General features: G+C 29.2%; 1 long non-coding RNA gene across 2 annotated transcripts in view; it reads left to right on the plus strand.

Moving 5' to 3' along the window:
* The window catches only part of LOC145247984 (uncharacterized), a 77,431-nt gene that overhangs the window by 10,494 nt on the left and 49,857 nt on the right, over positions 1 to 17,080 (plus strand). Inside the window, exon 3 of one of the 2 annotated variants that reach the window (XR_013863315.1) lies at positions 11,756 to 11,824. The exons of the other annotated variant lie outside the window; for it this stretch is intronic. This is a non-coding gene — a long non-coding RNA (uncharacterized LOC145247984). The remainder of the gene's footprint in view (positions 1 to 11,755; positions 11,825 to 17,080) is intronic. 2 annotated transcript variants of the gene reach the window in all.

The following is a 17,080-nucleotide window of genomic DNA, read 5'->3' on the forward strand; positions in this document are numbered from 1 at the left end:
AAACAAAGACTTTGAAGATGATCTCTTGCAGTCACTATCGTTATGGTAACAAACTTATCGTGCTTACGACATGTTGATATACAATTGCAAGTATCGTTGTTCCATTCATGTTTTCAACACATGGTCGACACTGTGTTGTTGCCATGAATGGCTGCACATTTTCGATTACAAGTCGTAAGTTGCTGCTGAGTGGATAATGACGCGTCTGTTGCGTTTTCTCACCCCTCATTTACTTGTTTAAATAAAGTTGCTTTTAAAAGTTATAGAAAATGGAATGAGAAAATCATTGATTGATTGAGATTGTCGGACTGACTTCCTCATCTTGGTTGTTATCGTCACAACGTTTCGGCCGTTTTGCGCTCCGGCCTTCATCAGGTGTTTTGTAACGAACTGAGGAACCGTAATAATAATAAAGGGTTGGGTTCGAGATCCTAACAAACGGTTCCCCAGTTCGTTACAAAACACCCGATGAAGGCCGGAGGGCAGAACGGCCGAAACGTTGTGACGATAACAACCAAGATGAGGAAGTCAGTCCGACAATCTCAATCAATGAAAACACCTCATCTCAAAAATACAGACAATTAAAATCATTGATGTTTAACAATGCTTCGGCTTTTTATTTACTCCACAATATATATATATATATATATATATATATATATATATATATATATATATATATATATATATATATATATATATTCGTATTCCTATTTGTTCGTTTGTTCACAATTTGACTAATATATACAATAGGTCCATTACTTTAATGTTTCATTTATTTCTGTATATAGTATTTTTTTAAAAATATACGATTAAGAAGTTATCTCATTTGCATACACATTAAGGAAAATCGATTTTATTAGATGGCTGTGTGTTAATTTAAGTTTCTAGCGATGCGGTCATTTTAAGAGTTCTATTTAAGATTGTTATCTAATCAACTTTAAATAATAATTATATTGATGTAAGTTAATTTATTTGGAATTATTGTTTCCGACATCAATTTTTTAGAAACAGGTAGAGTTATTTCCCCTGACGAGTTTTTTTCTACGTTCCGAAATTTGAAAAATAAAAAAAGAAACTGTTTACCACATAAAATAATTTGCTAATCACAATAAGTTTCTAGAGTGAAAAAATAATTTCATGTAGACAGAAAGATGTTTTGCTTTATTTTAAATATCACAAAAAATAAATAAATAAAACACTAATGTTTGTTTTTATTATTCTTGAAACAACTATACAGAATCTTTGAGCGTTCCGGGAATTGACCCCCCCTCCTCCCCAAAAAGAAACAAGTCGCAAAGTTTATTTTATTTACGAAAAAGAAAACAAATAGCACTGAAAAAATAAACAAACAAAAAAAAACAAACAAAAAAGCCAATAAAAGGAATTCAATTTTGTTCTTAAACTTTTCAAACGCGTTAATATTTATGACGTTATTATTTCTACAGTGGGCACTGGGTAAATTAGCTTTTCCCTTTATTCACTTTTTAGGTTGGAGTCCGCTTACACGGCTGTTTTTTTTTCGGTCGTTCCGGCACTCGCTGCTATTTTTATTGAAACAAAAGTTGTTTTGATTCATTTATTTTTATTTTATTTAATTATTTATCATTTTTTTCGGCGGAGGTGGGGTCCAGCGCACGAGCAACAAAAAGTGCTCAATATCTGGAGAATAGCGTCTTCTACTTGTATCCATTCTTCCGAAATATGAAAATGATTAATATCCTTAGTATAGCAGGTTTGTTCCAAACGGAACTTCATGTCGATTCGGGCATCGCCGGGTACCCATGCTAGTATATATATATATATATATATATATATATATATATATATATATATATATATATATATATATATATACTAGCTGGGGTGGGATTTGTGACCAGTTTTGATGTTTGTAAAATATGCTTAAATATAATATTTTCATTTGTCATTTAGACACGGCATTAACATTTAGTAACAAAATACATTTTTATATACATATGTATATAATACATATGTATATAAAAAATCACATTATGAATAAAACCGTAAGGCGGAGTAAATTCTGTAACCAGGGGTCGAAATATCGTATTCACCAACGTACCCTAGGGCCGCCGTATCTCGGGGTTCTACTGTATTATAAACTCGTGATTTCAAAAATAAAGAAGTATTTGGGTGCCACCAGATGAAATCAAAGCCGAAAGCCAAACTACAGCATTTAAAGCTGGTGACGTTACCACTACCAATGTGACACGAACATGAACTCAGTAAAAATAAACGATGAATAATGATTTTCTCGATTTTGACCCCTTTTCGACCATTTTAAATCTATTTTGACCGGCTAAATACCCACAAAACAATGGCCCATAAAGATCCAATCATTTGAGGCGTGGAGCGCCGCTCTGCGACTTTTAGTTTCGGAGCGATAGAATTTAAAAATATGGAGACAGACAGACAGACATGGTGAGTTTTATAAATCGGATAGCGGTGAGCGTCCGACTTTGCTCGGGCGTAAAATACGCTTAAATAGGATTGTTTAATTTAAATTAAAAATAATAATTTTTTAGAATCTTTTTTGCTGTTGTTGTTGTAATTCAAATAATCATAGTACTGAGAAAACAATTATCTACATATTTAAATATTTGTCCTTTTCAGTTTTAGAAAATGTTGAAATTTTATCCACCAACATTTATTTTGTTAAGTTTTCCTTACATGAAATTTAAGGGGGGAGTAGAACCCCTAAAAAGAATATTCCCTCTAATATATTTAACGAAACCTACTTTTGTTATGTAAGTTTATTTAATAATGAATAAATATGGAAAATTTCAGGAAGATATATCTATTATTTAATGTTTGCTAGATTTTTAAATCATGGTTATGTTTATGGCTTCAAAAACGTCACTAAAGCAGAACGTTGTTTTGAAGCGTCGATAATGTAAACACGATTTTTGCCTTTCATTTGTATGCTATAGATTTAAAAATATTAGCAGTTGATTTGAAGCTTTTTCGTTTAAATCGTAAAAAAGTTGGAGGTACCTGTAAGTTTGTAATCCGTGATAATCATTGAAAAAAAAACAAAAAAAAACAAAAAAAAAAAACAACAACAAAAAGCAAAGTTCTAAAAAAGTGCAAAACACGCATTTTTGGTCGGTGACCACTCACGTACAGGTCCGCCGAAAGCTATTAAAAGTTAAAAGTAATTTTACAGAAAATTTCGTAAAATTGCACTTTTCGTAAATGTTGTAAAGCAAACAGTAAAGACTTCACACACATGGGACATAATTCGGAACCCCAAAGTTAGATTATATCGTTAATGGCTTCCGACATTTGTAGGCTATAGCGATAGATAGTTTTGAGTTTTTGCTTCTGCATGACTGTGCCATGAGGATACTGAGACGAGTTATCGACCCCTGTTCTTTGAATGAGAAATGCCCTCTTCCGGTCGTTCTGTGAACTTCAAATATAAACAAGTGTCTCCGATAACGCAAAAATATATATTAACGAAATAAATAACACAAAAAAATATAGGAAAAGCGAAACATTTATTGTATAAAAAATATAATTTTAATGTTTTAATATTTCTTTTTAATGAATGATTTATAAGCGAAAATGAAATTTAAAAACATGAAACGTTTATAGATTGTTTTTAGAATTATTTCGGAGTTTTCTGTACGATTGCATAAAATGTAGCAACGTATAATATTTTTTTTCACAATAAAATTGTATAAAAATCTAATTTTAGCAAAATGTAGCAAAATATGATTTTAGCAAAATATAATTTTAGCAAAATATAATTTTAAAAACATGAAACATTTATAGATTGCTTTTGGAAATATTTGTTTTTCCTGCACGATTGCACAATAAAAATTTTTTTCCCAATAAGATTGTATAAAAAATATACCAAAATCTAATTTTAGCAAAATGTAGCAAAATATAATTTTAGCAAAATATAATTAAAAAAACATGAAACATTTATAGATTGCTTTCGGAAATATTTTTTTTTCCTGCACGATTGCACAATAAAAATTTTTTTCCCAATAAGATTGTATAAAAAATATACCAAAATCTAATTTTAGCAAAATGTAGCAAAATATAATTTTAGCAAAATATAATTAAAAAAACATGAAACATTTATAGATTGCTTTTGGAAATATTTGTTTTTCCTGCACGATTGCACAATAAAAATTTTTTTCCCAATAAGATTGTATAAAAAATATACCAAAATCTAATTTTAGCAAAATGTAGCAAAATATAATTTTAGCAAAATATAATTTAAAAAACATGAAACATTTATAGATTGCTTTCGGAAATATTTTTTTTTCCTGCACGATTGCACAATAAAATTTTTTTTCCCAATAAGATTGTATAAAAAATATACCAAAATCTAATTTTAGCAAAATGTAGCAAAATATAATTTTAGCAAAATATAATTAAAAAAACATGAAACATTTATAGATTGCTTTCGGAAATATTTTTTTTTCCTGCACGATTGCACAATAAAAATTTTTTTCCCAATAAGATTGTATAAAAAATATACCAAAATCTAATTTTAGCAAAATGTAGCAAAATATAATTTTAGCAAAATATAATTAAAAAAACATGAAACATTTATAGATTGCTTTCGGAAATATTTGTTTTTCCTGCACGATTGCACAATAAAAATTTTTTTCCCAATAAGATTGTATAAAAAATATACCAAAATCTAATTTTAGCAAAATGTAGCAAAATATAATTTTAGCAAAATATAATTAAAAAAACATGAAACATTTATAGATTGCTTTCGGAAATATTTTTTTTTCCTGCACGATTGCACAATAAAAATTTTTTTCCCAATAAGATTGTATAAAAAATATACCAAAATCTAATTTTAGCAAAATGTAGCAAAATATAATTTTAGCAAAATATAATTTAAAAAACATGAAACATTTATAGATTGCTTTCGGAAATATTTTTTTTTCCTGCACGATTGCACAATAAAATTTTTTTTCCCAATAAGATTGTATAAAAAATATACCAAAATCTAATTTTAGCAAAATGTAGCAAAATATAATTTTAGCAAAATATAATTAAAAAAACATGAAACATTTATAGATTGCTTTCGGAAATATTTTTTTTTCCTGCACGATTGCACAATAAAAATTTTTTTCCCAATAAGATTGTATAAAAAATATACCAAAATCTAATTTTAGCAAAATGTAGCAAAATATAATTTTAGCAAAATATAATTAAAAAAACATGAAACATTTATAGATTGCTTTCGGAAATATTTGTTTTTCCTGCACGATTGCACAATAAAAATTTTTTTCCCAATAAGATTGTATAAAAAATATACCAAAATCTAATTTTAGCAAAATGTAGCAAAATATAATTTTAGCAAAATATAATTTAAAAAACATGAAACATTTATAGATTGCTTTCGGAAATATTTTTTTTTCCTGCACGATTGCACAATAAAATTTTTTTTCCCAATAAGATTGTATAAAAAATATACCAAAATCTAATTTTAGCAAAATGTAGCAAAATATAATTTTAGCAAAATATAATTTAAAAAACATGAAACATTTATAGATTGCTTTCGGAAATATTTTTTTTTCCTGCACGATTGCACAATAAAAATTTTTTTCCCAATAAGATTGTATAAAAAATATACCAAAATCTAATTTTAGCAAAATGTAGCAAAATATAATTTTAGCAAAATATAATTAAAAAAACATGAAACATTTATAGATTGCTTTCGGAAATATTTTTTTTCCTGCACGATTGCACAATAAAAATTTTTTTCCCAATAAGATTGTATAAAAAATATACCAAAATCTAATTTTAGCAAAATGTAGCAAAATATAATTTTAGCAAAATATAATTTAAAAAACATGAAACATTTATAGATTGCTTTCGGAAATATTTTTTTTTCCTGCACGATTGCACAATAAAAATTTTTTTCCCAATAAGATTGTATAAAAAATATACCAAAATCTAATTTTAGCAAAATGTAGCAAAATATAATTTTAGCAAAATATAATTAAAAAAACATGAAACATTTATAGATTGCTTTCGGAAATATTTGTTTTTCCTGCACGATTGCACAATAAAAATTTTTTTCCCAATAAGATTGTATAAAAAATATACCAAAATCTAATTTTAGCAAAATGTAGCAAAATATAATTTTAGCAAAATATAATTAAAAAAACATGAAACATTTATAGATTGCTTTCGGAAATATTTTTTTTTCCTGCACGATTGCACAATAAAAATTTTTTTCCCAATAAGATTGTATAAAAAATATACCAAAATCTAATTTTAGCAAAATGTAGCAAAATATAATTTTAGCAAAATATAATTAAAAAAACATGAAACATTTATAGATTGCTTTCGGAAATATTTTTTTTTCCTGCACGATTGCACAATAAAAATTTTTTTCCCAATAAGATTGTATAAAAAATATACCAAAATCTAATTTTAGCAAAATGTAGCAAAATATAATTTTAGCAAAATATAATTAAAAAAACATGAAACATTTATAGATTGCTTTCGGAAATATTTTTTTTTCCTGCACGATTGCACAATAAAAATTTTTTTCCCAATAAGATTGTATAAAAAATATACCAAAATCTAATTTTAGCAAAATGTAGCAAAATATAATTTTAGCAAAATATAATTAAAAAAACATGAAACATTTATAGATTGCTTTCGGAAATATTTTTTTTTCCTGCACGATTGCACAATAAAAATTTTTTCCCAATAAGATTGTATAAAAAATATACCAAAATCTAATTTTAGCAAAATGTAGCAAAATATAATTTTAGCAAAATATAATTAAAAAAACATGAAACATTTATAGATTGCTTTCGGAAATATTTTTTTTTCCTGCACGATTGCACAATAAAAATTTTTTTCCCAATAAGATTGTATAAAAAATATACCAAAATCTAATTTTAGCAAAATGTAGCAAAATATAATTTTAGCAAAATATAATTTAAAAAACATGAAACATTTATAGATTGCTTTCGGAAATATTTGTTTTTCCTGCACGATTGCACAATAAAAATTTTTTTCCCAATAAGATTGTATAAAAAATATACCAAAATCTAATTTTAGCAAAATGTAGCAAAATATAATTTTAGCAAAATATAATTTAAAAAACATGAAACATTTATAGATTGCTTTCGGAAATATTTGTTTTTCCTGCACGATTGCACAATAAAAATTTTTTTCCCAATAAGATTGTATAAAAAATATACCAAAATCTAATTTTAGCAAAATGTAGCAAAATATAATTTTAGCAAAATATAATTTAAAAAACATGAAACATTTATAGATTGCTTTCGGAAATATTTTTTTTTCCTGCACGATTGCACAATAAAAATTTTTTTCCCAATAAGATTGTATAAAAAATATACCAAAATCTAATTTTAGCAAAATGTAGCAAAATATAATTTTAGCAAAATATAATTTAAAAAACATGAAACATTTATAGATTGCTTTCGGAAATATTTGTTTTTCCTGCACGATTGCACAATAAAAATTTTTTTCCCAATAAGATTGTATAAAAAATATACCAAAATCTAATTTTAGCAAAATGTAGCAAAATATAATTTTAGCAAAATATAATTTAAAAAACATGAAACATTTATAGATTGCTTTCGGAAATATTTTTTTTTCCTGCACGATTGCACAATAAAAATTTTTTTCCCAATAAGATTGTATAAAAAATATACCAAAATCTAATTTTAGCAAAATGTAGCAAAATATAATTTTAGCAAAATATAATTTAAAAAACATGAAACATTTATAGATTGCTTTCGGAAATATTTGTTTTTCCTGCACGATTGCACAATAAAATTTTTTTTCCCAATAAGATTGTATAAAAAATATACCAAAATCTAATTTTAGCAAAATGTAGCAAAATATAATTTTAGCAAAATATAATTTAAAAAACATGAAACATTTATAGATTGCTTTCGGAAATATTTGTTTTTCCTGCACGATTGCACAATAAAAATTTTTTTCCCAATAAGATTGTATAAAAAATATACCAAAATCTAATTTTAGCAAAATGTAGCAAAATATAATTTTAGCAAAATATAATTTAAAAAATATGAAACATTTATAGATTGCTTTCGGAAATATTTGTTTTTCCTGCACGATTGCACAATAAAATTTTTTTTCCCAATAAGATTGTATAAAAAATATACCAAAATCTAATTTTAGCAAAATGTAGCAAAATATAATTTTAGCAAAATATAATTTAAAAAACATGAAACATTTATAGATTGCTTTCGGAAATATTTGTTTTTCCTGCACGATTGCACAATAAAAATTTTTTTCCCAATAAGATTGTATAAAAAATATACCAAAATCTAATTTTAGCAAAATGTAGCAAAATATAATTTTAGCAAAATATAATTTAAAAAACATGAAACATTTATAGATTGCTTTCGGAAATATTTGTTTTTCCTGCACGATTGCACAATAAAATTTTTTTTCCCAATAAGATTGTATAAAAAATATACCAAAATCTAATTTTAGCAAAATGTAGCAAAATATAATTTTAGCAAAATATAATTTAAAAAACATGAAACATTTATAGATTGCTTTCGGAAATATTTGTTTTTCCTGCACGATTGCACAATAAAATTTTTTTTCCCAATAAGATTGTATAAAAAATATACCAAAATCTAATTTTAGCAAAATGTAGCAAAATATAATTTTAGCAAAATATAATTTAAAAAACATGAAACATTTATAGATTGCTTTCGGAAATATTTGTTTTTCCTGCACGATTGCACAATAAAAATTTTTTTCCCAATAAGATTGTATAAAAAATATACCAAAATCTAATTTTAGCAAAATGTAGCAAAATATAATTTTAGCAAAATATAATTTAAAAAACATGAAACATTTATAGATTGCTTTCGGAAATATTTGTTTTTCCTGCACGATTGCACAATAAAAATTTTTTTCCCAATAAGATTGTATAAAAAATATACCAAAATCTAATTTTAGCAAAATGTAGCAAAATATAATTTTAGCAAAATATAATTTAAAAAACATGAAACATTTACAGATTGCTTTTGACAGGGTATGGCACGATGGTCTTCTAAGGAAAATTAGATCATATGGAATCACTGGAAGAATTCATAATGTAATTAAATCCTTCTTAAGTAATAGAAAAATCAAAGTTGTCCCCGACGGACGTACATCCAAACAATATGACATAAATGCGGGAGTACCTTAGGGGTCTATCCTTGGACCTCTATTATTCCTGATATTCATAAACGACCTCCCTGATAATATTGTTTCGGAGATGGGTATATTTGTCGATGACACCACTCTCTATAACAGATATGAGGGGAAAACAAATGAACACATATCCAAGGAAATGGCAGAAACACTAGAGGATGACCTCCAATCCGTAGTGGAATGGGGACAAAAATGGTTGGTCACATTCAATGCTGCTAAGACTAAGCTTGTTTCCTTCAATAACTACAAGAAACCTTCTCTACCACCAATAGCAATGGCCTAGAACACATTGCCTGAAAGTACTTCTTTTAAACTCCTCGGCCTAACGTTTACAGGGAATATGAACTGGAATAGATACATTGAGAGCATTGCCAAGACTGCTGCAAGGAAGGTTGGCTCCCTCTACCGTGCTAGAAAACTACTTACGCCTGCCAGTATCCTATACCTCTATAAGGCAACCATTCGCCCATGTATGGAGTACTGTTGTCACATCTGGGCTGGTGCATCTGCTGCTTGTCTCTCACTCCTGGACAGGGTTCAAAAAAGTGTCGCCAACCTGATAGGTCCTGAACTGTCATCTAGGCTTCAACCTCTGTCCCATCGACGAGATGTTGCATCCCTCTGCCTGTTCTACAAATATTTAATGGTGAATGCTCTGACGAACTGCAAACACTTGTACCTCCCCGACGTAACTACCTCCGACAAACCCGACAAGCTACTAAGTCTCATCCCTTTACAGTAGAGATCCCTAGGTGCAAGAAAGCCTTTTACTCCAATAGTTTCTTCCCCAGAACTGCGGGTCTTTGGAACTCCCTTCCGGGATTCTGCTTTCCCAACTGCAATGATATGCAGAAGTTCAAGTGTAATGTTAACAAACATCTTTCTACTCTTCTCCCTTCATAATGACCCCGCTAATTAATTCCCTAATAGTAGCCCCCTGCTTCAAAGTGGCACTGTGCCTTGTTTGGGGTGAAAATTGAATTAAAAAAGAAAAAGAAAAAAAGATTGCTTTTGGAAATATTTGTTTTTTTTCCTGCACGATTGTACAATAAAAAATTTTTTCCCAATAAGATTGTATAAAAAATATACCAAAATCTAATTTTAGCAAAATGTAGCAAAATATAATTTTAGCAAAATATAATTTAAAAAACATGAAACATTTATAGACGGTTTAAGAATATTCTCTTTTTTACACAAAGATAGCTTCTTTTATTCAAGTAAGATTGTATAAACATATCTATATATAATTTTTGGTTTGTCAATAAAGCAAAATATAATTTTAATATAAAAGTTTCTATTTATTTATGTATAAAAAAAATTGTAGAAATTTTTAATAACATTGTTTGTTTTTTTGTTTTTTTTCAATGAGTAATACGATTTATCGACACCTGTTCGACTTACACACGCCCTCTGTCGGCTGTTTTTGAAATTAAACTACACACATTAACCTCATGGCACTGTCATGCAGAAGTGCTGTTTTCTTTACCACTAGATGAATTTTTGTAATTTCTGGATTTATTACTAATTTCGATATGACAATTAAGTACGTAATTTTGTTTTTGCATAAAACAACATATTTTTAAAAATCGATCTGTCGACTTTATCTTATCAAGCACGGTTTACTTATTTAATTATTGTTTGATTGACAAATTCATAATTGATGGTTCGATATTTATGAACATAGTTCATCAATATTATGTCATTACTTACTCGTGCGAGAAGTCCTACATTGTAGATACTACTAATAATGCTGCAAATACTATTGCTGCTGATACTACTACTACAACAACTACTACTGATAACAACAATAACAGTCGTAGTAATAATTTAAATGAAAATGCTGACTAAAGCAGGGAAGGACGTCACTTACAGATGATGCAAGGGAAGCAACTCTTTTCAGTGTTGTCAAAAATTGTCAAACGGAACATTGTGATTCAAGCTAGGAGAAATTATACACGTAAATAGGAAATGGTTATTATTGATATATATATATATATATATATATATATATATATATATATATATATATATATATATATATATATATATATATATATATGCTCGCACGCACGCACGAACGCACACACACACACATATGTAATTCTAGGGAAATAATATTTAAATATAAAAATCAATGAATTAAACGAAGTTTATATGGTGGTGCCATATAATGAATAGAGTAGGGTATACTTTTATTTATATACAAATGAACAGTTTAAGATGTCACTACACGATTCTGATTCTATTTCCGTCAGTCATTAATAACTAATAACTCGTCAGGTGACTTACGAGGGTTTGAACGTTCAAAAGAAGTAACACACACACACACACACACACACACACACACACACACACACACACACACACACATATATATATATATATATATATATATATATATATATATATATATATACTAGTAGATGTACCCTCCGTTGACCGGTATGAACGTAACTTTAAATTTCATTAAAAAAAAACAAAAAAAACAATAAAAACAAACTGAGACATGTGCATTGTTTTTTTTTTTTGTAAACAGTTCACTTCTTGCAACTAAAAAGGAAAGAGAGAAATACTCGAGCTGAGATTGAAACACAACCTCTTGACAGTGAGTATAACCATTTGACCAGCTTGCGCCAATCTTTATTTTGAACCTCGTGAAATAGTTGACAAGCAGATAAAATCCGATGGTCCCCCCCCTGAACTGTTTTTCAATTTTGGCCCCTTAGGAGACCATTTTCCGAATGAAACAGATTAAAACGTTTTCCACATGTCTGAATACTCTATATACCAAATTCCAAGTCTGTAGATAATATATTCGTCAAGTATATAAGTTGAGAAGTGTCCGCACACACATTTTCACACACACACACACACACACACACACACACACACACACACACACACAAATATGTATGTGTATATTACTTTTCCACATGCGCAAATACATTCATAGTTTGAAGTGGTCGTATGTAAAAATTATTTTAACGATCTGTCGATATTTATATGGCTTGGAACGGAACTGGAGCGCTAAACATTTTGGTTTCGATTCTAGCCGATGGCACCAAATCTATTAAGAAAAACTTTGTAATCAGTATATATATATATATATATATATATATATATATATATATATATATATATATATATATATATATATATATGCTAGAAGGCCGCCCAGCATTGCCCGGTCGTAAATAGGCTTTAATATGATATTTTGATTAATGTATATTTCGTACTTATTATTATATTATATTGGACCCAATATACAGTAATAATTTCAAAAGTTAAAAGAAAAAAAAAAAATTATTCGTGCGCCACCACCAAGAATCGAACCCAAAACGTTTAGCTTAAGATTTACTTTTTCCTTTGACGTTTATGCCTGAACTAAGAAGACATGTTTGCTGCAAGGGTTACAATTTAAACATGGACAAATAGCTATTATGTTACGCATGCATATTCGTAATGCCGTCGTTTTATCTTTACCTAACAAATTAATTTTTTTTAATTTTCACTTTTGCACCGATTTTCCGCGGCTAAAACCCAAATATCAAGTTTTGCATGAGTTCGAATACCTATGTATTAAGCCAGCCTGATCGCCGCCATCCGTCGAGTATTCGCCGCGCTCCGTGTAAATAGCATGCTTCGAATTCCGAACCCGTATCGAATCGCTAATTGAGGCTGAAGGCGGCTACACTGTATTTTTCAGCTTTACTATATAATCAAGTTACCTGGATTGATTTTTTCAGTAAAAGTTTTAAAATAATAATGCAATGTTGTTTTATTTAGCGCGACAAATTTATCGTTCCACTCTTGAACTTGGGTAGATGTTACTTATTTAAGAGGACAGGTTAACAAAAAATTATTTAAATTGAACTTATAGTCATCTGTGAAGCAACCTGACGAGAAATTTTGCTCATTACATTTACATACCAGAAGGCTGACCATTAGGGAAGACTAGGCGCTGTATGTACCGTGATGAGTCGTAGAAATTTCCAGGTTGATATCTGGAGGCCTGTTTGACTCATTGGAGAAGATACATCCTCGAATGAAGCCGGAAAGAAAGGGGAAACTACCGTCTTTACTTATCTTCCCAATATTACCATGGTTGTAAGGAGCCGTGGTCGCCGACGTTGTCAAACAGCAGAGCCGCTTATGATGATGACAATTTCGTTTAGTTTTCGGCATAAATATGAGAGAACATGTTGAGAGTTGCTAAATCTAAACGACTATTTGTTTGCGAATGGTTAACAGAAAGAACCATGAATAGAAACTCAGTTGAGAACCTTTTTTTTTTTTTTTTTTTTTTTTACAAAGGCATCACCACATTATCAAGGCCCAGAGGCCACTCAAGGATAAGGGTTAAAGAGTGTACAGTAGAAATTGGTCAATATAGTAATCATTAGTAATGAAAATTTGGTAAATTTAATAACTTATATGGAACGGCTCATCAAGAACTTATTTACTTTAGACTTGAACACAACCATATTGTAGTCAGCCGGAAAGCAGGAAAACGGAAGACAATTCCACAGGCGTGCAGTTCTAAGAAAGAAGCTTTGTTCATGGAATCTACGTTTAGGTTTAGGCACAGATAAAGAGTGGGGGAAATTATTGATAGTGTTTACAGCTAGACGAGTGTATCTTGTGAAAGTTTTGCGAGGGGGGACCATAGATTGAAGCTCAGTTGAACACTTTCCATGAAAATAACGATACATCAGAGACAAACTCGCAACATCTCTTCTGTGAGATAGAGGTTGCAAGGAGGAGAAAAGGACATCTCCTACGAGGCTACGAAGTCTATTTTGAACTCTATCAAGGCAGGACAAGTCCTTTCTAGCAGCTCCTGCCCAGATGTGGCAACAGTATTCCATCCTTGGACGTACCTGGCTCTTATATAGGTAGAGAATAGCATCAGCCTCATCAGAACCTGCCATGAAAATAAGGATAGAACAAAAAAAATAGCAACCTCTCTTCCGGGAGCAAGAGGAAGCAGTGCCCTCGGCCACTAGATTTCGAAACCGATTTTTTTACTCTGAAAAGGTAGGGAAGAGTACACTAACAGCTCGTCCCCAGATGTGGCAACTGTACAGTACCTGAAGTCGTATTTACCTCTTGTACAGGTAAAGAAAATGAGATATTTTCCGGATCGGTAGAATTATTCAACTATTTGTCAAGCGACTTCTGCATTAATTTTCTCCAGCACATCCAGCCGACTCTAGTTCTCTGCCTAAACAACCCCGGGTAAGGGCAGCTACTGATATAAAAACACTAATACGATTTCTTTTATTTATATGTTTTAATTGTTTAAACGAAGGAACGTTTGCCCTTTTTATTTCCGTCATTTATAAATTCAAAATATGAAGAAAAAAAAACAAAACAAAACAAATTTGCGGACAGGACTTCTTACCCTGATGTTGCTATTTTTAGCGAAATATTGAACTTGCAAAACACAAACCTCTTTCTTTATATATTTATGTATACGTATATATATATATATTTGTTAAAAATTTTTGCCTACCAAACTCCTCTGTCAGTTTTTGGTCTACAGACATGAAACTTAATATATATATTCGAACTCATGCAAAGCTTTATATTTGGGTTTTAGCCGCGGAAAATCGGTGCAAAAGTGTGAAAATTAAAAAAATAATAATTTGTCAGGTAAAGATAGAACGACGGCATTACGAATATGCATGCGTAACGTAATAGCTATTGGTCCATGCTTAAATTGTAACCCTTGCAGCAAACATGTCTTCTCAGTTCAGGCATAAACGTCAAAGGAAAAAGTAAATCTTGTGGGCCAGTACCTACTCCTGCTGCCAAACTCAGGGTCTGAACCATCAAACGTTGAATCGTCTGGATTTTTTTTATTTTGAGAAACTGAAATTGGCAATTAACTATCGCTTTGTCGGGGGGGGGTAATTAAGTTATTTTTGTACTAACAAACGAGTTGTTTTCTTATCTTATTCAATATCTTAAGACTTTACTTTAATAATTATCTTTGAAATAGTCACAAGCAACTAATTTTTTTAAAGGGATTTTTTACAATGAATTCATTTAACTTGCAGATTTCAGACACCTCCGTGAAAAGATTTTTTATTATAACTAATTTTTCACCTGAAAAAAAAAATTATAGATAAACTTAAGGCTTTAATCTTTCAAACACATTAAAAAAGTAATCGGATACCTATAAAAAATTATAATAAGCTGGTTTCAAATCCATTTCAGCCATATTAGTGCACACACACACACACACACACTTACACGTCCTCTCTCGATGTTTCTCTCTTAGACACCACCAAAAATGGCCGAAAAATCAAGTTGCTGCTGTTTCTTAAAACGAAATTACATTTATTAAAATCCATTATTTCTGAGTAACTTTTTTTTTCCAGAAAAATAAAACCCTGAATTTTATCATATAGAAAGCAGAATAATGCAAAACTTTTTCTACTATTTTTAATTAAATTTTAAATGTTAACATTTTTTGTCTTGCACAAAAAACATATATAAATAGTTAAAAAAAAAGGTTTTTGAAAGAATTAATTTATTTATTTGTTGTCTAACTAAGATTTAGGATGATTTTCTATGAGAATATGAAAAAATATTATAATATAAGTACCTGGATTTCAAATAATTCCGCTTATTCATATAGGCAACCAGTTACTTCGCGTCGATTTGATTACAATGTTTACATTTGTACTTGATAAAAAGCAAACTACCGAAGACCAAACAGGCAAAAAAAAAAAAACTTATTTTTCAGTGACAGAAAATGTCAATGTATTATTAACGCTGATGCTGGCCAGTACCAGATGGGTGACCATTTGTATGAGTTTGGTGTTTAATGTGTATGTGTGTGGGTGTCAGGCTCCCCAAAATGGGGGGGGGACAATTTAAAGCAGAATAAAAAAAATTATTTCAGCGCGTTTGGTCCACCGTAGTCGAAAGGTGGCAAACGTTTTCAACGGGATCGAAAAAATGATGGTATTTTTAACACAAAGGGCACAATATTTATCGATTTTTTTTATCGATTCTTCAAAGCATACCCTGTTAAATAATGGTCATGCATTATTCGGCTCGCTAAAAAAATTGTTAATTTATTTATCAAAGATTTTAAAATGGCTTTTTTCGTATAAATATTAATTTTTTTTTGTTTTTTTGTTTTGCTTAACAATTAATTATTTTACTTAACATATTCACCGAATTTCACACTTAAAAACTCCAAAGCGGAATAATTAAACACAATCAAAGTTCTGATATTCAGACGTCAAAATAAGGTATGCAAACAAGTTTTTTTTTAATCTATAATCCTGCCCCTTATAACAAGACAATATGTTTTGTTCAGTTTCAGATGATTATTTTAAGCATATTTGGAACCCCCTCAAAACAAGGGTGGGGTTGTAAGCAAAAAAAAATATATATATATATATATATATATATATATATATATATATATATCCCTTATGAAAAATAAGTACAGTGTTATAAAGTTCATTGTTCTCTTAATAATCTCTGAAAGTTTCGTATTGATTGGATAATTACCTGATTTTTGGTAGATTTTTAAAAAGACGGTCCGTCAAAAAGTACTTACCTGCCCCCTCCCCTCAGTTTTGGTGGTGCCTACTTACTCTCTCTCTCACTCTCTCTCTCTCTCTCTCACTCCCTCTCTCACTCTCTTTCTTTATCTCTCTCTCTCTCCCTCTCTCTCTATATATATATATATCTATATATATATATATATATATATATATATATATATATATATATATATATATATATATATATATCATAATAATAAATGTTATTTATTACCAAAAGCGATCTTATAATGTTTATTTTCCTTCGAAGAGTCAAGCATTCCATCACCGAT

The sequence above is a fragment of the Euprymna scolopes genome, chromosome 26, assembly GCF_053919585.1.
Source record: "Euprymna scolopes isolate OS-2025 chromosome 26, ASM5391958v1, whole genome shotgun sequence".
In the NCBI taxonomy this organism is placed as follows: domain Eukaryota; kingdom Metazoa; phylum Mollusca; class Cephalopoda; order Sepiida; family Sepiolidae; genus Euprymna; species Euprymna scolopes.